General features: G+C 41.0%; 1 protein-coding gene across 1 annotated transcript in view; it reads left to right on the forward strand.

The window, feature by feature from the left end:
- The window catches only part of SEMA3A (semaphorin 3A), a 220,649-nt gene that overhangs the window by 111,418 nt on the left and 87,160 nt on the right, over positions 1-22,071 (forward strand). The gene's annotated exons all lie outside the window — the stretch shown is intronic.

The following is a 22,071-nucleotide window of genomic DNA, read 5'->3' on the forward strand; positions in this document are numbered from 1 at the left end:
GAGAGAGAGAGAGAGAGAGAGAGAGAGAGAGAGAGAGAGAGAGAGAGAGAGAGAGAAACTGTAAAGTGTAGCTTCACAGTCTGCTTTACAAAATGAGTTGCTCTTTCTTCCTTCTCTGTTCATGACTGATAACTTGCTATCAAGGCATGTAATAATATCAGCACCTTTGTTCTGGCACCAGTTTTGTTCTGAAGTTTTGCTTCCCACTCTGTGAAGTCTGACATAACAGCATCTTTTCCCCATTTGGGCAGAGACATCACCACACATGTCGGATCATAGATGGTTTGTGCTGGGTCAAATGAGGCCTGGCTTTTTGACTTTCTTTTCCATTTGCACAGTTCTAGGGAACAAAAACAAATCCATATCTAGCCATAGTCTCCTGGATAGTTATTTATCTGTATGGGAGCAGCGCTGCAGCACCATTCCCACAGGTTTCATTGTGTTTCCTGCAAGAATACGTTTTGGTGGATTGTGGCACTTATTTTTCTGCTGCCTGCTTTTTTGCCTGGCAGTTAGTTAAATGCAGCCAGATTTTAAATATAGACCTCCAAGCAAGGAGAATATATGGTTATATGTAGGGATGTATGAGGAATCTGATGGGGGGGGGGTAAAATAATGAAATGGATTTTCATTATCCTCCCCACCCCAGTTTCTGGTTTGTTAGCCTTGCACTAGTGCCAACACACTGTGGCACGAGTCAACCCAGTTCTCAGTCCCTCATATCTAAGACAGGCTGCAACTGGGTCATTTTTCTTTAACTAAAAATGAAATTTGTGCAAAGAAACACCCAAAAGTCACATGGCTGTAGCAATTTGTACAGAATTGGGCAATTTGTGCAATTTGGCTGATTTTGCACAAGTTGCACTAGAACCTTGTGGTTTTTTAGTGTTGCCTTGTGTACATTTCACTGATGGTTTTAAAAAGGCACAAATCATGTTCTGTCTTACAGAGGGAGGTTCAGACAACCCACCACAATTCAGCTCATTCTAGTCATTAGACTGGACATGGGCAAGAAATCTATCATGCTCAAACAACCCTGGTTCAGTACCTCACTTTACACTACTCAGTGCTGAGGCAGATGTTCAATGGGAATCTCACTTGGTGGGTGACACTTCTGAAAGGACACTTTGCAGCTATGGTGTTGCATGACAAATCAGGTCCAGAGTACCCACTTTGTCTGAAAAACTTTCTAGGTTCAGTTCCTGGCATTCTCCAGTAAAAAGGATCTGGGAAATAACTTCTGGAACAGGGGTGTGGAAATTTAGACCTTAGGTTAAAATCTAGCTCTTCTGGGGCCAGCTCTGCCCCTCCTGGAAGCTCAGTCTGGCTCTCCAAGGTTCCCTAGGAGAAATCACTACACTGCATTGTGAATGATTTGATCACTAATCACATTGTACTAAGAATCACATGAAGAACCAAATGCTGCACCCATTGTTTGCAAACTGAAAAGGCCCATGGTCCTTATCAGGATTCTGTCCAACAAAACTGGCATCACTAGTTTGGAGGAGACAAGGGGCCAGAGTGGATGTCTAGCTTGTCTACCTCCACTCCACAAGCAATGATCATGGATTGTGCATTCATGGCATTAGTATCTGGATGAGGAGCCAGATGCTCAGCTGCACATTGGTCAAAGCTCTGGTCTACTGATTCACATTCTGCTAAAATGACTGCAGAATTAAACTTTCCTGCATGCATGAGTGTGTATTAATGGAGCTTCTCTAATCAATTGTTAATTTATACTTTTATCATACACAGCATAATAATATTACACTTACACATGAAGATGTTCACAATGTGACTTTTGCAGTTATTGATCCAAGGACATTTCAAATCCACAAAATAGATTTGCCCGATCATTTTCTAAGAAGACACACAATTAATTTATGGAGGTGTTTTTCAGTTAATTCTGGTATTACATTCACATCATTTGAAGTCAGAAACATATTTACTTGGAAGCTGCCTTTTGGATTTGACATTTAAGGTAGCAAATTGCCATAAAAAATAAAGACATCATTATTCAAAAGTATGAGGTTACAGTTTATCATTTAAAAATAATCTTTCCATCTTGTAGAAAAATTACCATATTTCTTCACTGATGATTTAAGGAAAGTAAAGATCTTTCTTTCCATTAAAAAGTGTGTTCATTCCTTAAAAAGCTTTCTGTCACTTTTCTTACTTCTGGGCATACAGTTTTATGAGGAAGGGAGTTTAGCATAAACTCTTTTTATACTCTTAAAAATGCATGTTTATTTCAATGTGCATTTTTCTGAAATAATTGTTTCTGGACCACACACACACACAGAAAGAGTATTTATCTGCTTACTGCATTAAACAGATTTTTGCTTCCAGAGTTCCATTTGGGAATTGATAGACGTATTAATTAACTCAGTTCAGTAAGATGCATGCCAATCAATTATTGGGTATTTGCCAAGAAGACTGTCTGCAGATAGATGGCAAATATGAGATCATTTACTTTTCTAGTTTTAACAGCATGCAAGATAACCACCACCAACATCCTCCATCCCCAGAGGCATGATCAACAATTTATGGGAAGCGAGATTAGAAGAGAGAAGCTAGCATCAATCTTTCCACCATTACTGTTCAGTAGAACTGTACTGCCTCCTGTACTTGGTCTCTTATATGTCTTCAGTGTTCTCTTTACTGTACATTACGTGGTAAGAACTAGTACATTATGAATGTTTAGATTAGAATGCTCCTGTTTCTTTATTTCTGCAGTGTTCAATCAATTAACGTTTGGTTAAATGACTAAAAGAACAATGTTGTAACACCCCAATTATCCTAAGTCCTGCTGGCAAGAGCCCAGCAGGCCAGGAGGAGTAGCAGAGGCACTGTTTAGCCTCTCCTTCCTCTGGAAATGCATTTTGCACTGGATGGGCTTCTGAGCTCAACTAATTCCTTTTTGAGCTGTGGAAGGAGGCTGAGGCCTCCAGATCCAGTGAATCCATAGGAACTCCCTTTCCCAACCCAATGGGATGCTCCCACCCCAGTCTCTTCCTCCTTATATCATTGATCTCATGAAATGGAGCCACCACTGAGGTTTTCAGCGTGCCTGGGAGGGGTTGTGGGTCAGTCTCAGAAAGCAATGATGACATTTCTCTCTTGAAGGCTGTACCTGGTTCAGGGATGAAGGAATCTGTCAATTCTGTGCTCTTTCCCCCTCTTAAGTTCATTTCATGCTGTTGCCCTAACTTTGCAATTAAAAAAGTAAGTATGTATAAAAGTTATTATGCCCTTTTCCTGATGTGTGCGTGTGCATGCAGTTTGGACTACTATGCACATTTTGAAAACAGCTTCTGCTAAGATAGCACACTTTGTATTTCATGTTGATGAATATATACATTTTGTGCACATCATTTCCCAATATTTACATTTTGCATTGGAGAACTGCACTTCAAAATTGGAGACATGTGCATACCAGAGGATGACAGCATTTTCAGTTGCATATTGCTTCAGGAAGTGCAAATTAGGTAGATTCCCATTAAAATGCAAGCTGAATTAATGTGTCCCCATCTGTATTCCTGGCACATGTTTTGTGGTTGGCTGCAAGCTGCCTGAAGATGCAAGCCTTTGTAAAGCATAAATGATCCGTAATATACTCTAAGGAGACTGGGGTTGTTAGAAAGAAGATATTAAGTGACAATGCTTCAGCAGCCAACCACCTCATTTTTATATGCATCCAATGACAAATTCTAGTAGTTCACCGGAATGGCCTCTTTGAGGTTAAATATGCCAAGTCTGAATATTGACGACACATCGCAATCCTTTCCAGGAATATGGCATCTACCTGTTCCTCCAGGTTGGGTTGTACCTCCATGAAACTGCTATATTTTCTGTGATCACAGCAGCTCTTCAGTTGAGCCACCATGGTTTTGCCATTCATGGAAGCAGCAGGTATCGGTCCCATACATGGTGGCCATAATATGCTGGCTATCAACCTGGGCTTCAGCACATTTCTTTTATTCCATGGCTATTTCTACCTGTCTTCTCTTTGCACATTAGAGCAGATAAGAAAGGAGTAGAAGGCTTGACCAGAATAATAAATTGTTTCTGCTTGGTTATGTCAGCAATGCTTCTACATAAGCCTTGTAGAAATGTGAAAATATGGAAAACATTATGGAACCAGAGAAAAGGAAGTTATAAAACATTTTAATATGAAGGCACAAATAAGAATGTAGGAGGTCACAAACCAGCAGAGTTGTTGGAGCATCCTGGGAGCTGTAAGCCTTTTTTTCCCCTGGCTAAACGTGTATTAGGTCATGTCCTAAACTGATTAAATCTCTCTCTCTCTCTCTCTCTCTCTCTCTCTCTCTCCACATGTGTGTGTGTGTGTGCACACGTGTGTGTGTCAGTGCATGCGTGTGTATGTGTGTGTGAGAGAGAAACAGCCTGCTGCTATTCTACTGGTTGAAACTGTTTCTAGCACTGAAAGGCTGGAAGCATCAATGTGCCTGACAAGATAAATTATGTGTCATTAAACGAACCCTATGCCATTCATCAGGTTTGAAAAGCTATTTTGAAATTCTCATTTCCTCACACATACATTCAGAATTATAAATTGCCTAAGAAATGCTGAGACGGTTTACATTTAGATGTGTTCTGGTTCTAGTAATTAAAAGATGCCATATTTTGTTATCTTTGGAATCAATGAATGAATGCGGATAGCTTTTTTTTTAAAGGAACAATAAGAACAGGGAGGAAGTTACCTTTATAAATAGCTTCTTCTTTTCGCACTGTGGTGGTTTCTTAGCAACTTCTCTTAGATCAAGAATGAGTCTCTCAGTTCTAATTCACATATCTGTGTCTATCACTTGGTAACTTTCACCCAAATGTGTGAACTGCTTCTAGAGAGCAAGCTTAGAGCAGATATTGTATGATTTGAAAATCCATGATGCCTGACAGGCAATCAGTTGAGGCTTCAGTGAATGGACGTATATGTCTGAACTGGCCCATACTTGGCAATGTTGAATGGGAACAGGTTATGCATCTAATGCCCCCACTCTGCTCCACAGGTCCCATACTCTGGCACTCCCAATCCACACACGTCTGTCAATCCCCTGCTTATCTGTTGCACAGTGATGAAGGGCCCAGCGTGGTTTGACATATCGGCCACCATGGTTCCACTGGAAGGTGCATTGGCTTCCCATGTCTACTGAATATGTTTACAATAGTATATATCCATTCTTGCCAGAAAGAGATTCATTCTTAAAACTAGGCAAGGCTCCATTCCAGCATTTGATTGACATGCTGGAGCTCTTGAACTGAGATAAGATGGAAGTGTCTTGACACCCAGAGGTGTCCAGGGAATGTCAGGAGTCCAGGCCAGCCTCCCCTACCCCACATACACACACACCAGGCTCCAATTTTGAAAGAACATCAACATCAAACTGGCATAGGTCCTGTTCTCCACTCTATTTGGTTCTGCAGGCAGGGACAATTCACCATATAGATAAGAAAGATGGGATGTTTCTGTGTGAGCCCTGCAAACAAAATTGGAGAATGGTAGCTCAACAACAGCTTCATTTTACAGGCAGATCTTATGTTTAAGCAAGAGAGGGTGTGATTGGTGGGGGGAGCTAATTTTATTGCCAAGTAACCAACCAGTCATGACACAAGTGTCCCAGCTCCAGTGACTGGATTTGCAGGCTATGCAGCATTTGATGGTGGCTTTAATGGTGGGTACAAGAGAAACAGAAACTTCTGCTCGGTTGTATATTAACTGAACTCACCATCCTCATCTGCATGTTGTATAAAGTCCCCAGCTGGGGAAAGGTCTTACACTCTAGAAGGAATGAGATATGCATCTGTTCAGCCCATTTATGTTAGGGATGAGCAGAATGCTGGGTTTTGCTCCAAAGGGGTTTAAATAATACTGGAATAAACAAGTTGCAATCCATCAAACACCACCCATTTACAGAGAGGACCCTAATTACTACTGGAGAGCAGAGCACTAGAAATCAGTCTATTGCAGCCAGAATTATTGCTGGACCAAAATTTAGGAACATCCTTAATCTGCATTAATTTCTCACCCTTTTCTCTGACTTATCTTTAGCTGAAGTAAATTTGTACAGTGTTAACATCCCTCCTGTCGGGTGACTTGTGTTAACTGGTGATTTGTTGCTACCTCCTTCATTTGCTTCTGACTGATGCAGGATTGGTTGGTATTGCAACTAATTTGTCTTCTCTGATCAGTACTGAAAAATAGCTTAGATTTATGATATACATAAAACCTAAAGTTATTGCTTCTGAAGTTATGTAACATATTTACTTTCTCCTGCACAAAATGTTCAGGTTTGGCTCTATCATGTCCTCAATAAATGGGATTTCCTATGCTTTGTCTTAGACGAAATCCAGAAGGCATTTTCCAAAAGGGAAAATTCTATGTCCAGTTCAAAGCTTATACTTAGAGCTTCTTTATACAAGACACACATTGTATGCTTGTGATGCATCACTCAAGGAAGTTTGAGTGATATCCACCTCCTTCAAAGCCTCTCCCATATTTTCCAGCAATTCTCATAGTGCTTTCTAGAAGGAAAATCAGCCATTGTTTTCTAACATGCTAAGAACAACTACACAATCGTTTTTTGTTTTTTGCAATTGCTCTATAATGGTTGGTTAAATGTCTCATGTAGAGAAGTCTTTAGAATGATAATGTAGTCTCCCAGAAAGCTCAAATACTACAGAAAAGAGGCATTTGTCCTACAGGCTTACTGAAGTCCAAATAAAGTGTTACAATCTCATAGTCATATTTCATGCATTATCAGATAATACAGATTGCAGAGCAATTGGACTGATCTACTCTCAGTTTACAAATACTAAAAGATCACTGTGAGTGCAGCAGTATATATCAAGGTTCCAGCTTCTGGCTTGTGAATTAAGTATTTGCTCAAATGATGTTTTAAACTGTATATTAGGGTTCATTTGGGGTCAAGCTAACCTGCTTTTTCTCCAATTTATGGTACTTGTCCGTGGCATTTATGGCACTCTCCAATCATTTCAATAAACAGGCAATTTGAACAGTTCCAAGAAGAGAGGATGCTATTAGAGAACAAGCACCATTGTGACATTATATTTATGACTCTAATCATAATTATAGCTAGCAGAAGAGACTGGCCTACTTTCCCTTTTAAAATATACACACTCCATTCATTATAGCAGCTTTTGCTTAACCTCACAAACAAAGAGATTTATAGCAGTCTTGGACTTGTCTACTCAGAAGCAACCTCCACTGAGTTCACTTGCGCTTGAGTACGGGCATATAGGACTGTAGTCTCTTTCTGTTTCTTTCTGCTTTGTTCTCTCTCTCAGTCATGAATTATGCTGAAGCCCATGATTATTTCATGTCTGTGTCACCATTAGAAAGCAAAAGGTTAATAAGCACAGTCAATTTCAAAATGAACCCAAATGCACACCTCTACTTCATATATAGCCACTTCATGTGCATCATACTGGAAGATAATAAAGCATGCTTTGGAATTTATTCTATGCAAATTAGGACGAATATGTGTTAAGACAGCAGTGTGTTTAGAGTATTGCACTGGGATGCTGGAGATCTGGGTTCTAGTCCCCACTCAGTCATGAAACTCATTGGGTGACTTTGGGCTAGTCCCTGGCTCTCAGTCTAAACTACCTCACAGGGTTTTGTTGCTGTGAGGATAAAATGGAGAGGAGGAGAACCTTGTAAACCACCCTGGGTTCCTTGCAGGGCATATACTAGCTTTGATGTAACAAAGCTAATAATAAAGGCTATTTTACAAGGGGATTACCAAAGCACAAGGGAAATGACATGGAAGCCCCAGCATGCAATTTTGTGAATGGAGGTTCCAATGAAGGCTTGTTCTGCTACAAGTAAAGCTCAACCAAGCCTGGCAGTGAAGGCTTAGCTAAACGGCGCTATGCTGCACGGTGTCTGGAGCTTGTGGGTTTGCTTTGGTTGGTTCTTGGCAAGGTTAGCAGTGCTTAGCATGGACTAGCAATTGTTTTTTCCCAGTGGTGGCAATCCAGAAGGTCGAAAGTGGGCAATAAAGCCATAAGGAGTAGAGCGAAGGCAGAGCACTGATTGCTGGGTGGGCAAGTAGGCAAACAGGAAAGCTGTCAACAGCAGAATGATTTCTTTAGAGGGGCAAATGGTTCAGCTGAAAAAACAAGAGCAGCAGAAGGTACTTCACATTTCTAAATAGCACCGAATCTCACGAACCCCAAACAAACTGCTGGATTGGCAGAGTTCAGCCTAGGAGAGGCAAATGCTGGGTGGGCAAACTCTTCCATTGCCTATTTGCACCAGTGGAACTCGATGTATCCAGAACTCCCTTTTTAAATAAGCCACCTCTGTGGTGTAGGACAGCCTTCCCCAACATTGTGCCTTCCTGACATGTTTGAACTGCAACACCTAGAATTCCCAGTCAATGGCCCTGCTGGATAGGAATTCTGGGAGTTGTGGTCCAATTGCCTCTGAAGGCCATCAAGATGGGGAAGGCTTGTGTAGGAAATACACTGCAGGCAAGCTATGAGACCCCAAGCGAGACACTGTATATCTATACACAGCCTTGTGTGTCTTGCCACTTTGTCCTGACTCCTGGTGTGAAATGAAAGGCGTCTGGTGGGTTCGGCTCTTCCTTATCCCTCCAGAGGGAATACCCTTATTTGCATACCAGTGCAGAGTGTGTGTGGCATTTAATTGGGTTCCTGGGCTAGAAAAAGGAAATAGTATCACTGGTGGGTGACACAAAACTATGGGCCGTATAGACCTGAATTCATCCAGACAAATGGCATTTCATTAGTATGCGAACGAACAAAATATACGCCAAAGATCAGGTAAATAATCCATTCAATATAAGGCAGTGAAACAAAAAGGAAAGATTGTGTTCTTCATTTGAAAGAGCAAGTTCTATGAACAGGCATCCTTTGGCGGCCACCATTGTTTTCTTAACTTATATTACTCTCCAACTCTCCATTTCTAAGAAATGCTTGTCGATTGCAGCTACAAGCTATATACAGTACGCCACAGCTGAATGACTTCCATGAATGAGAAACTAAAGCCCGTCAACATACTCATTAGGTTCAAAGAAACAAGCTCCAGAACTGTGGGAAAACTTTTATCCAGGCTGGTGAAGAGGAAAAGAGAGGAGGGGGAGGAGACAGTGCCATGAAAACAGATTCATATGTCAGGACACCCACATCCCCTGGGCTAGATCACTTTTTCACTTCGACCACACATTGTGCATAGTCCTTGCTTGGCTGCTCCGCTAGAGTCAAAGATGTCTCATAGATAATAATAGCTACACGGTGAAAGCACATGGCATTGAAGAGGACAGCAATTCTTTGCTGCTTTCTGGAAAAAAAATCCCTTCAAGTGTAACGCTTGTCCATCCACTTCCTACACCTCTTTTATGCACCATAGTAACCACGAGAGAAGAGACAAGCACTCACCAGTTCTTGCTTCTATATCTCTCTCTTTTCTTCACAACAGAGGAGTGGTTTAGCATGAATTTAGCATCATGGATTGTAGTCACCATTATCACTAGCGCTGGAAAGCTTGCTCCTTCGCGATTTGGATTTTAACTATCCCATCAGTTGGGCAATATTTAGTGTTACTTCTAGGAAACTAATAGACAACTTTATGGTTACCTCATGATGTTGCATGATAGCTTTTCCATGATGATAACATGATTGACTCCATAGGCAGGCTCCTATTAAGTTCCCTTGCCTCCTTTTAATGCTAGGAAAAGGCCTTTTAGAAGCGGTGGCAAAAATATTAAGATTTCTGCATACAAAAACCCCATGCTGTTAGAAGTGTGATCTGCTACAAGTCATAGACAGGTCACATACTTAGCAAGGTGCCAAAGATTCTCACTAGCATTTCCAGGTACAGAATCTCAGGTAACATGTCAGGAATGAGTTGGTACCTCAGAGTTTTAGAAAGCCACTTCCAGATTGATTTGGCAGTGTCAAGCTGAAAAATCTGACTGAATACAGATTTACAAATCGATTGACTACAGATGCTAAGGCAATGCCATAGGAGTGAGGAAATAATTCCCAAGAAATTTTGTTTAAATGTTTTAATTCCAGAATCATTGGAATTTTCCCTTGGCTTTCCTTTTCCAAGAAATATATTGCATGAAGGGTCTCTCTACCCCATAGAGATTCACCTTGGTTTTCTTTAGTAGCCAGAAAACTCAGCACTATCACTTCAGACCAGAGAAAGTAATTGAAAACACTATCCCAGTCTTGTTCTTGTACAACATATGCAAAGTTTCATCTGCACACCTTACGAAGCCTGACAGAACTCTTTGATCTGCAGAGAAAAAAACACCTCCCCCCCCCTGCACCATCTGTTAAAAAAATGCTTTAATGAAAAGATAGTGATTCAATATATGGGCAGCTTTAATTGTGGAAATGAACTGGAGATAGAATGGAATGATTTTTGTTTAAGTGCAATAAGATAAAGAAAAATTGATGGGTTATGAGATACGTAATTTGGGAGATCAGTATTGTAGTTGAATTATATAATTTCCAGGGTCATGCCACAAAGGCAGAGTAACCTGACTGACCTTGATACATACATAGTCCATATATTTGACATGCAATTGGTGCTGCTAAAGGAAGCACCTGCTTTCCGTTTGAGAACGCCTCACAAATATCTTGTCAAGAAAGCCTTTAAAGGTTTAGTGGAAGGAAACAATGGTTTTGAGTTGTGGCAGACATGTCACATTATAGCCTCAAAGGTATAATTGCCAGTGGCTATAAAAATATTGATTTTTCTCCATCATATGGGCCTAGTCTGAAATCTCTTTAATTGTTTGATTGAGACTGTTATATGCTGCAGGATGGTGATTTTGCAAATGTTGGTTGGAAAGTAGTGGGTTGTGGGAGCTTCATGGGCTACCAACATGGTGCCAGCAGTGAGTGTGTCACAGAAGGAACTAAAGAGAGGTTAGTTCCCGGGCTGAGCTGATGGAAGATATTTGAAGGAGGAACAGTCTTTTTGAAGGGTTCCCCGGCAAAGCCAGATCATGTCTTTACAAAATGCATTGCAGCCTATCATTTAACTTGGGGATATTCCCTTGTCATAGTTCTTGAGGTAAATAGTTACCAACGCACAGGTTTGTTTTGCTTTGGCCTAAGTGCCGAATGTCTCAGTGCAGCTTGAAGCTGGTTACTAGCAGATAAATGGTTGCTCTAATGATGTTTTCTCAGACTATGGAGAAACCTTGTTGGCTTTTGTTTTCTCAAAATGTAGGCATTCCTGGATTCAAAACCCAGCTATCTTTTAGTTAACAGATAACTCTGGAATCTTGTGATGTACCCCAGAGGAAAAACCTCTTGTGAGTTTATCATTCATCAGCACAGGCGAATGCACTCTACAAATGAAATCTTCATATCAGTTACACACAGACCCTAATAATTACATTGCAACCAACACTTATGTTAAAGTACTTTGTATCAAAGTGCAAGGTAACGATGCATGTCACAGATCAGTATGATTACAGTAAAGTTGCTGAAGGTTACCTACCTATTTAATCGTTACCTTGAAGGCCCCTTTTCAACCAGATCATTTCAATCATTCCTTCCCTGCGTGTTTATGTAATGAATTAACTAGTGGGTTTGCAGAAGCCAATTTATTGCTGGGAAAAGCAGTCAAGTATACAGAATGGATGATGTAAAAGGGAATGGCTTGGAATTTATTCCTCAGGCAGAACACTCCTATGGATGCTAGACAGCCTCTATTTGGCTACAGAATTTTTCAGCTTCCTAGCTACAGAGCTGGAAAATCGCTCTGCCCTCATGGCCTGGGGATAAGGGCAGTGGGGTATGCATTCGGCTAAACCTAACCACCATTACCGCCACCCCACAGATGGCATGGAAAAATTGTACTGGCTGCTTCACCTTGGAGAAGGGTTTTGGGATGGGAAGGAGATTGATGTTGCCAAGTTGTGATACATCCTGGTAGTATCACAGCCTCCTTTCACACACACACACACCCCAAAGCCAAAGGCAGCAACTTCTGCTTTGCATAGGATGCCTATCATCTGAGTTCAGAGGATTACAGGCATCCCAATCAGATTGCACTTCTAGCTCTTTTTATAAGATAGGAGAACTTAAGACATTTGCAGTAAGAGCTTCTCTGCTTTAAATAGGTGGTTTGCAGACCACATAAGCCTCTCCAATGAGCCTCTCCGATGAGTTTTCCTCCCTTTAAATTTCTTCCCCTTCACCATTGTCCCTGCATCTTTCTTTCCTTGCCATCCATGTGGTCTTGTTTAGCTACCATATTTATGGATTCATGCCCAGGTAAGTAGGTAGGAAAACATGGAATCTGGCACTAAGGTGCAAGATGCTGGATCTTCATGCTGCCATCAAAATTGTGGGAAGACAAGCAGAATATGTTCCCAGTGCTTCCCTTTGGATCAGATACAAATCATTTCACAACATGAATCATGTTGGGAATGGCTGCATCAATTTTTCCTTGCTCATGGAAGACCAAAAGCAGAAAAGTTGGATGTTGTTTGCTCCACACTGAAGGTGAGGAGGCTCAGTGGATTATGGTTGGATGAATCACAACAGAAAGGTCAATAGAGCTGTCACTTATCATGTAATCAATGCTTGAACAAAAAAAGCTCAAAACCACACCAAGGAATGATGGAGACAAAACACCAATAGAAAAGGAAAGCGGATGGCCACATAATCCCTAAAGGAAGCACCAGATGCTGTTTGCACACCAAGACCCTTCTTTGGAGATGAAATCTTTGCCTTACAATAGAGTTTTTAGAAGCCTCCCAACTTGCTGGAAGAATTGAAAGCACAGCCTGCAGTATTAACTTTGTAGAACTGCTGGGGGTTTTCCTTTCCCTTGGGTATTTTTAGCTGGAATCATGAAATGTCTGCATGGTTTCCTTTATGCTTTTCAAAAAGGAAATGAAAAAGGGTTGTTGTACCTTAATGGCAAATGGCATTGATTATTTTCCAAAGCCGCTACTCAATAATTATACCTTTTTATAAGTCCACCGAAACATGTTGCAAACATGGCACCACCACTGAAACCTGGAAGTATTTTACTGTTTGCAGTACTTTCTACAACCAACATTTATTAGCAAGCTCGCAACAGCCTTTTTTTAAAGTAGACTATGTGATTACACCTAAAATACAAACCATGTGTCAAGTGCTGCAAATGAGTACTTTATTGTCTCCACCCTTTGTGTTGCAGAGGAACTTGTTCCAGGTTTAACTGTCTGCCCAACTAGCAGACTGGTCAGGCAGGGAGTGTGCTAGGTACCAGCAGAGAGATGGAAAACATTTGTGCAATTTTTGAATTTGACATTCCCATTTTTCCTGGGGGGATTTGCTGAAAATGAAGGTGTACATGCTACAAAGAATATAGCACCACCACAAAAAATGTCACGATTGTTTTCTATTCCTCCTGTTCTCTCTGTTGCTGGACTTCCTACTATCACTATGACATGCATTTCCTCAAGGCAGTCAATGATGTGCATCAGGAAATGGAAAATTTAGATTGTAATCATGGTGGGACATGAGATAAATTCAGCTGGACTTTGCAGAGGAGAAGTTGGAAGTGACATGGTGTTGCCATTTCTGGCAGCAGCCTTGTGTTTTTTGTAATACTAATGTTGGAGTGGTGCTACAAATGTTTCACAAGTTGTAATAAAGCAGGAAAATAATATGTTCTCCATTAATATGAAGAATAGCTGTAAAGGTAGCGCATATCGTTAACACAATACACATTGCTTCAATTTGCCCTCTTCAAGGACAAATTAAAGCTGACCAACTTCATTACACAGAGCCAAGAAGAAAGTGTAAAGTCAATATGTGGTTTTGCATGTAAAAGAATTCACTGCTTTTATTAGTAGTTATTTATTTTTTGGAAGGCTTTGCAGAGAAGGTAGGAAAAAAGGGAAACTGCTGATGCTTTTCCTTTTTGCCAGAACTGGATCCTTCAAACCACTCTCCCAGAATGTAGGTCCCCAATCTGGTGAAACAATGGCAAACACACTTTGCAGCCTCTGCAGTTCAAATGGATCCAAGGTATTGCATCACTAGGGAAGCTCAGAGTGTGTTATGGCTGCTACAGACCTATTGTAGTATTTAAAACATAAGAAAAGCTGTGCTGGATCAGACCTTCTGCTGGCCTATATTCTGTTCACACAGTGGCCAACCAGATGATCATGACAAGATAACAAGCAGGACATGGATGCTCTAGTGCCCTTCCCACCTAAATTCCACAGCATTCTCGTGTAAACTGCCCAGAGGAAATCGGTGATTGTCTGATATAGAAAAACCAACGACAATAATGTTGCAGCAACAATAATATCATACTTCTTGTATTATCCAACAACTGGTATTCTGTGACATACTGCCTCTCAGCATCCTGGGATCACAGAAAGATGAACTAGTGGGTCCTAGATCATATAAATCCAGAACTTTTCCCAGAAGCAGAAATGATAAAACTGAGGCTGTTGTGCTTTGAGCATATCTTGAGAAGGCAAGACTCACTGGAGAAGACAAGAATGCTAGGGGAAGTCAAAGGCAGAAGATGGACAGGAAGACCAAATTTGAGATGGGTTGATGCCTTTAGGGAAACCACAGCCTTGAATACAGAAAACCTGAGCAGGGTTGCAAAAGAGAGGATATTTTGGAAGGCTTTCATTCACAGGGTCACTGTGGGGAAGACCTGACAGCATGTTAACAATAATAACAACTTCCTATAGTATTTAGCCTGATTCTGCCTAATCTTGGACACTAAGAAGCAGGTACTTATTTGCTATAAGAAAGTATTATAGCATAGAATAAATAGGACATGGGCCCATAGTTTTTGAACATAGCATAGTACCCAACTAACCTACCTTGCTGTATAAAACATGCTTAACTCTTCTGGCTTACTGCTATTCCTAGTTACTTCTGGCAATGGTTTATTCGACATCAATTGACTCTGTAAACAAATTGTGAATGAAACATTGTATGAAATCAAAGTATCCAACTACTGTTGGTATGCTTAGCTGCAACAATTAAACTGGCTGCATAAACGTGCATATGGAGGCATATCTGTAGCACAGCTAATTTCTTGAGACACTTGATTGATCCTATGAAAAGTATTTCCCATCTCTGGACATTGCAGTCTTATGGGCCAGCATGGCAGGTGTGTGTGTGTGTATATATACATACATACATAATAAATATCAGATTGTGGAATGCACTTGCAGAGCAGTTTCTCTGGAGGCCAAATGGTTTCTCCTCGTGAGCGTTTAACAAAGATACTCCAGCTCACGGGGCCAGGCCTAAACATCAGATGAGAACACTGATGGAACTTTGTCCCCTTGGGTCTATATGAAGTGATGGAACAGAGAGGGAGGTTGAGGACGAGGAGTCTTCTCCCCAGAAATTGCTCCATTCCAGCCATTTCCTCACAAGGCATATGTCCTGTTTCGGACTTCTTCCTCGAGAAATAAAGGAGAAATAAAATGCTGCACAGCGTGAAAAATCTGGGAAGAGGGCAGTCAGCTTCCACTACCACCCACGTGGTTCCTTAACTTCCTTTTGTTGCTTTATACTTATGCTTTATACTTATTCACCGGTAGACCCACTGTATTGATCTGCTGCCAGATCGATCTGATATTGATCTGGTTTTCTTAGCCAAAATTAGTTGGACATTACTTGGCTATAAGAAAATCCTTCCTTTAGTGCACATATCAGCATTCTTCCATTACAGTTCTTACCTTTTGCTCTGGGAGTTTCCTACAAAGTTCTTCACTGGCTTCCAATTGAAGCCCGGGCCCAATTTAAGGTACCGGTTTTGATCCATAAAGCCCTAATTGGCTTGGGACCAGGATACCTAAAGGAACATCTTTTCCCCTACATGCCCACCTGCCCATTAAGATCTGCAGCAGAGGCCCTGCTCCAGGAACCCTCCCTGAAGGAGGTTAGGAAGAACATACTCGGAGGAGGGCCTTCTCTGCAGTGGTGCCCCGACTATGGTGCCAGGTCAAGACCTTTTTATTTTTCCATAATTTTAATGTTTAATATTTTAACTATGTTTTAGGCTCAGTTGTGGATTATCTTGTATTATTTGGGTTTATATGTATTTATTGGATATTGACTTGTAAGCTGTCCAGAGACCTGCAATGTATTGGACAGGTAAGAATACCCAAATAAATAAATATTATTTCTTCAGTAAGGCATTTGCTCTTGTAACATGTTTAGGTTTCTCTTTAAGACAACTCTTGCTTCCTATGGACACAAAAACGTGTGTTTGGGGACTCTGACTCGGATGAGGGGCATTAAATCATGTCCACAAGGGATATCAGTTTAGTACCACTTTTGTGAAGTACTAAAAAACTCAGACATGATAATCAGAACAGGACATGAGATGTGATGTGGATTGTGCACATTCCTTGCAGTGTTTTCTGGAAGAGATTAGTAGTTAACACTCATATTTTAAGTGCTGCAGTATGAAATGGTATCATGTGTATGTGAGTGTCATGTAGCACTTTTGCCAGTCTTAAGGTCAGTATTACAATGAATGATAGAATTGAACAGTAAGGAATTTAAATAGCATTGAAGCCAAATTTTGGCCAACAGAATACAAAAAGCATTCTTATATCATGGTATTGGTTACCTCATTCCAAAAACATTATTTGGCTGACCTTGAGTAATCAGTTAGGCACTTATGTGATTTTTATAAGTTCTGTATATATCAAGAAGTGTCAGACATAATAAATACTGTTAAACAGATGTCTGAATGGTGTCAGGAAGGCAAGACCATAGAGATTTAAAGCATTTATGTACTCTTGCTTTTGTCTGAGAATACCCTTATTCAACAAATGACTCTAAGGAAACCCAAGTAATATCCCCCCGCTCCCAGATCCCACAGTGGTAAAGACTTCAGTGTATTGACTAATATTAGATATTTGCCCATTACTCCTTCAATTTCCCCTTTGTGTGAATAAGTCTATTGGAATCTGCTTTGGAATTTGTTTTCAATGAAAAAGAAAGTCCTTACTATAAAAGGTAAAGGTTCCCTTGACATTAAAGTCCCATCATGCCTGACCCTAGGGGACGGTGCTCATCTCCATTTCCTAGCAGAGGGAGCCAGCATTTGTCCGCAGACACTTTCCATGGTCATATGACCAGCATGACTAAACATTGAGGTTCATGGAACACTGTTACCTTCCCACCAAAGTGGTACCTTTTTATCTACTTGCATTTGCATGCTTTCAAACTGCAAGGTTGGCAGGAGCTGGGATGAAGCAACGGGAACTCACCCTGTTGTGCAGATTTGAACCGGCGACCCTTTCAATCAACCAGCCCAGCAGCACAACAGTTTTAAACTTGACTACATTTAAAAGGTAGGAGAAGTGCAGGCAAAGAAGATGCTAACAGGGCTTGCATCCGTGGTTCTGAATTTCTTAAGGGAAAAATAAAAAGCATATGAACAGCACTTATGCTGAATTTGACATAATGTTCATGAACACAAGAGATTTTTTTTTTAAAGAGGAATAATGATGTGCAGGCAATGGCAATAAGAGAACCACTTCAAGTAGCTTTGAGTCTGCCTTCAGCCTTGGTTATACAATAGCAAAAGAACATCAAGCACAAGGGCCATCAAACAGTGTGCTGGCATATTTAGGTAGCACGTGTGAACAGCTATGAGCTAATGAGAAATTAAATGTGATTTCTTATAAAGAAATCTAGTAGTTTCCTTTTGAAGGGGTGGGGTGGGGTTCCTAAATAGTAAACTGTCCTCTCAGCAATTAAAAAGTGACAAATGCTATTAATTTTGTTCTCCCAGAAAAACCTCAGATTAGACAGTGAATGATTTGCCAATTGTTTTTAATTTATTATAAAGACAGGCAGCCATATTGCATGAAGGAAAAAATTATGGCATTAGGCAATCAGAAGGAAGCACACCTGGCATTTCATGAGTGCTTCTGCATTTGCTCAAATCATAAGACGTATTTTAACATCTGGGAAGGACTATAAGCCACAAAGTGCATGCCAGAGCAGACAATACTAAGCAAGGTGGCCAGTGCCTATAGGACATTGCTTAGGTTCAATATGCCCATAGATAAACAGAATGCACTGAATTATTGAACGAGAATGCAAGTTGCTTATTCCCACTTTTCTTACCAAGAATATTTGAATGTTTTTATTTAAATTATCGCCTGCCTCAACCTTCACCTGTAGCTTTGATGCTATGGTTCTTCCCACTGATATCAGAGTCAGTTGCTAAAACAGAATAGAGGAATGAGATCTCATCTCATCTCAAAGTATCAAAACACAGTGCAGCAAGAATCCAGCTGTTCAGCCTTCTGGTTTAAAGATTAGGATCCACGACACCAAACAAAAGTTGGATGCTATAGAGAACACTTGTTCCATGCTGTGCAACGTTATTTGAGGCTCTGTTGAATGAGTTGGAGCTCCTACAAGGATAGAATTAAACAGGGCAGTTACGCCCCTGCTGTTCCTTTTGCATCCCACCAATTCCTTTGAGCAAACAGCACTTGCTCTGATATAGCACTTTCAGGGCAATCCAAAACAAGAGGGAATATTTATATCTGCAAGGGCATGGGTTAGCAGAGCTCCCATAAAGGTTAGGGTTGGAGTTAGAGTGCTCTGCCTCCTTCCATTAATGAAAGTTTCTGCTCGCTTCCAAACTTCCCCAGGAGGTGCTAAATCTCTCCTGTGTATGGGGTGGATTTCAGTTCAAGGAGGTGTGCTAAGGGTCTCTTACACAAAATTTTCTACCCCCTCATCAAGCAATATTCTTGGTGGTTAGCCTGGTATAAAGATGGTCACTATGTTGCGCAGAAGTACCCACACCCCATTTTATTATAACTAAAGCTTTGGCTATCAAAGTTGTTTTAGGTTTGCAACCCTCACGGGCTGGGGCAGGCTATGGTACCAATAGCTTAGGAGCCAAATGTCCTCAGGTTTGCTTCAAAATATTTTGGAGCTCTGCATTCTGGCATGTATCCAGTGTTACCACCAGGGCCAGTGCTCGATACCTAATGCTCTGGAGCTCAGGCCAGGGCCAGAAGATGAGACTCAAGCACTCACAACCAGTGGAGGCTGTGGCCAATCTGACCAGTCGTGCTGAGGTTGGCTTACTGGAGAAAAAGCCAAGGTGGACAGAGGAGGTGAATTGTCTTTGAATGTCCAAAAGCCAGCACGTGTGACTACAGGAAGGGGCAACTGAGGCATGTGACCAGGGAAATGAGGGTGGAAGAAATCATGAATCCACACAGAAGTACTCCTCTGGGTGATATTCTCTAGTCCTCATCCCATAGGAAGCCATAGGTGAACAGTAGGGTGGGGTGGGGTGGGGGTCACACAGCCATACAAAATTGTGATGCTACCACTGATTGTGATGATATCCTATTGTACCTCAAGCAACAAATTAGAAGAATTGGCTGCAGGTTAAAAATCAAAGCTAATGAATCCCAAAACTTAAAGAGCAGGATATTGTTTGAACCACAACTTCTGAGCATGGCGACCACAGGAAGACCCCCCCACTGTGATCCAAATGTTAATGCAGATTGTGCATGTTCTTTCATGTGAGCCTTCTCTGCGATTTGCACACTCACATACTGCCCTAAGCATGACTTAGCAGTTGTATGCCAAAAGCTGAACTCAACATCATGTGCATTAGACTGGTGTGCCAAAAGTCTGACCTTTTCTCATACTCACCATACACCTAAGTGTGCCCGAAAGCGGGTTCTTTCTGGCTGCAATATTTAAAGGCTTTCCTGTCCTGTACCTGAGTGGGCATAGATGCATCAGATCAAGGGAGAGGACTCTATTGGAAACAGCTGAACATGGAAGTGGTCACATTGCTCCCTTGTGTATGCTATTAGTAGAATGCTGTCTGGTCTGCATTAACTGCAGTCTTGGCTAGTTTTCGTTCTTAAGGGCACACTTTGATTTTTAAAATGTGAAAGAGAATCAGTTCTCCACTTTCTATTGTTTAAACTGCCATCCGATTCTCTCTCTCCCCACCCCCTTCATTGCTTTTTGCATTGGTTGAGTGGGATTCTGCAGCAGGCATTACAAATGATGCTTGATCTCCTGTTAAAGAAATGGATTTGTATACTCTGTGGCACCAATAGCATTTCTGGAGTCATCATATTTTCATAGCTCTCTCTGAGAGAGAGAGAGAGAGAGAGAGAGAGAGAGAGAGAGAGAGAGAGAGAAGGAAGCACAGGGTGGGAGACAGCAGGCAACCAGAGTTCATCAAGCATGCTTATCCTGGCCTCACCATCTCTGCATGAACCCAATTTAAAGCACATGTTTCAGCGAGATGCTCTCACAACATACCTTGCAAGGAATAAGAACCCTTAAACTCTTCCTCCCTTGTTATTAATTATGGTTCCAATGTTGACAGGGAACAGAGGAACAATGACATCAATATACATTAGGGAAGGACCCGCTGATAAGTTCAACCTCCCTAAATTGGTGATGATGGAGAGCAACTGGCCCTTGCTAGACATTCTGCCTTGATCCAAAATAAATAGTATCTGCAAATGAGCAAAGGAAGGCCTGATGCAAAATTCCACTAATGTGAAACGAAGGACAGGGAAGAGACTATTGAAAGAGGATGGACCCACACTTAGTCCAGGTTCTAAGGAGTCTGGTTCCATGTGCCTAAGGCAGGCTTAGACTTAGATTTCTCAGAGAGCACTTCTCAGACTATGTGGCCGAGTAGTCTGTGTTGCGGCATGGGTGACCTTCTGTTCCAAGGGAAAGGTCAAGAATAGGGTGTGCACACACCTTTGGGCCCACGTAAACCTAAAGTAATGGCCTGGCGTCCAGGGTTAGGCTGCAGTGTTGCACATGAACCTCTCAACTCCCACTGACATCAGTTAGCTATAAACAGGTTGCATGCATATCTGTACCATTCCTCTGCCAATTGTGAGGCTAATGTTATTTTTTGGTAGAGGATATATGTATACCCCACCCTTTTCCAGAAAGAGTGCTTGCATAACTCTTCTTCCTCCTCCTCACAACAAGTTTATCCTCACAACAAGTCTTTGGGGAGGTTAGATTGAGAGTCCATGACTGGTCCAATGTCACCCAGTGAGTTTCATGGCAAGTGGGGACTAGAACTCAGATCTTCAGACTCCTAGTTCAGCACTCTAACCACTATGAAACATTGCTTTTGATGTTAATAGATAACTTTAATAAATCATAGCTTTAAAATAAACCTTCCCTGGGTATGTTTGCTTTCTCATCTCTCCCTGTCCTTTTTTCTTTTAGTGTCATATCTTTTAGACTGTAAACATACAGGCAGGGGCTGGGTTTTTTTGTTTTTGTACTGTTCACATGTAAACAGCACTAAGAGCATTTTGGCTGAAAAGAAGAGTAAAAATGCTTCCATAAATAAAAATAGGACCAGAATGGGAATGGTTCTATTATCAGTGAAACAGAACCACGCCAGAGAGATATTTACAGTATTTTAGGTTGCCATCCAGAAGTCTTTAAGCATACATTAATCATTTGGTGGGTTGTGTTAGGTTGACATCACATTGACATAACTGGGTTTTAAGATAGTCTCAGTTTACTAATCCCATGGGCTTCAGTAGAACATGTACAATGAACTGGAGTTGGATTGGTATCTTTAAAGTGTTTATGCTGAATTTTACAGAGAAAAGAGCAGCAAAAGAGCATAGGGGCTAAGCCAGCTGTATAAGAATAATCCAATCATCTTCTTCAGAGAAGGAGCATATTCTTGTTTAATGAAATCCAACATTTCCATAGCCTTTCTTTCCTCCCAGAGTATCTCTTTAGTGTCTGGTTGAGATGCAGAATGGAAGTCTTGGGACTTTTTTCATTCTCTCTGCCATATTTTGCTTATTTTAAATGTTATGCATATGAATAAATGTGATATTAAAAATAGATGATTACATTTGTCCTGTGGCAGCCTTGAATTATTTGAAAATTAAAGCACTTATGTTTCATAATGAACATAATGAACTAAATGTTTGCATCTAACAGCAAAAGTAGAAGTGAGTTAATCCCACCTTTGCTGATAATGTGAGTTTTTTC

The sequence above is a fragment of the Varanus komodoensis genome, unplaced genomic scaffold (assembly GCF_004798865.1).
Source record: "Varanus komodoensis strain SLA01 unplaced genomic scaffold, ASM479886v1 scaffold13_3, whole genome shotgun sequence".
Taxonomy (NCBI): domain Eukaryota; kingdom Metazoa; phylum Chordata; class Lepidosauria; order Squamata; family Varanidae; genus Varanus; species Varanus komodoensis.